This window comes from Emiliania huxleyi (genome assembly GCF_000372725.1).
Source record: "Emiliania huxleyi CCMP1516 unplaced genomic scaffold EMIHUscaffold_47, whole genome shotgun sequence".
NCBI lineage: Eukaryota > Haptophyta > Isochrysidales > Noelaerhabdaceae > Emiliania > Emiliania huxleyi.
Window position 1 is genome coordinate 590651 of NW_005198467.1, and position 1616 is coordinate 592266.

Genomic DNA, 1616 nt, shown 5'->3' on the forward strand with positions numbered 1-1616 from the left:
AGCCAGTGCGGAGGGGAGCCCCCGCCGGTGGACCCAAGCCCGAGGATGGCGGTCACACACCCCCATAAAAAAGAGAGGCGACGCCCAGGCAGACTAGGGGGGGATTGGGACTGGAATCTGTCTCCACCTTTGGGGTGCCCCGGGGGCCGCTTTCTTTAGACGGAAAAGCTCCTTTCGTCCAAACGGGGAGTCGAGAGGGTTCCCTGGCCCTATTTCCCCCCCCCCCCCCCCCCGCGTGTGCCTTGCCTTAGGTGCACCGCTCTCCGCTCGTGGCGTACGTTGCACTAGGCTCGCAGCACACAGCGGCGCCCCCCCTCTCGCCCGCACACACCACACCACCCACGGGAGTGAACCCACACTGGATTCGGTACTCTGGAGGTATGGTAGTAGCGCTCTCTCGCCCGCACACACACCTGCAGGCGAGGCTGGGCGCGTGATTGGGTTCGTCCCTTCGCTGCCTAGGCCACGCCGCTACACTGTGGGGGGGGTGCCCGAGCATATGGGACAGACACGTTGTTGTCCTATGCGCGGGGCTTCCCGCGGGGACCGAAGACGTACCGCCGCTAGGCACGCCGTGCGTGTGCTTGCTCCGCGTGGTGTCGCCGCCCTCGCCGCCCTACCCGCCCGGCAAAGGGCGCTAGAAGCGGGCAACCACACTGGATTTGGTACTCTGGAGGTATGGTAGTAGCGCGGGCGCTAGAAGCGGGCAACCACACCTCTGCCTCACAGGAGTGAACCCACACTGGATTCGGTACTCTGGAGGTATGGTAGTAGCGGGCAACCTCACCTCTGCCCTTCGCCGCGCGCATATTCAGCCGTGTGTGTGTGTGTGTGTGTGTGTGTGTGTGTGTGTGTGTGTGTGTGTGTGTGTGTGTGTGTGTGTGTGTGTGTGTGTGTGTGTGTGTGTGTGTGTGTGTGTGTGTGTGTGGCTGTGTGTGTGTGTGTGTGTGTGTGTGTGTGTGTGTGTGTGTGTGTGTGTGTGCGCGCCGTGTGTGTGTGTGTGTGTGTGTGTGTGTGTGTGTGTGTGTGTGTGTGCATGTGTGTGTGTGTGTGTGTGTGTGTGTGTGTGGTTTGGGGGGGGAGGGTTGGTGTCTCACCCTGCCCTTGCCCAGCCCTTGCATGCGGAGGAGTCCGCCAGCTCGCCCTTGGGAGAAGTCCGCCAGCTCGCCCGTAGGCTCGCCGAGCCCACTCGGCGCGGCGGCGCTCAGCTCTCTGCGCGCGCTGCTCCGCTGCACCGACCACGGGGGCGCCAACGCCGCCGCGCTGGTGCGGGCGGGCGTCGGCCCAGTCAGGCTCCTCGAGGTGGCCCTCCCGGCGCCGCGCAGACAGGCGGCCCACGACGCGTTGGCTGCTGGCCCGGGGCCGCAGCCGCGCGGCGAGGCGGGCGAGAGGCGGAGGGAGATCGGCGACAAGCTGGCGCGCGGAGGCGGCACGCCTCGCGTCTCCGCCAGAGAGCTCGAGACTGACGTCGTGTGCGACGAGTCGCGTTAGGCGAGGAGGCTCTACGGCGACTCCGGCGCGACGCGAGCGAGTGAGCAGGCTGCGCGGCCTCCCCCCGCGCCGGCGGCGGTGCGCGCGTCCCTCTTGCCGCTGGTCTCGCTCGGAGAGGTCCGGGT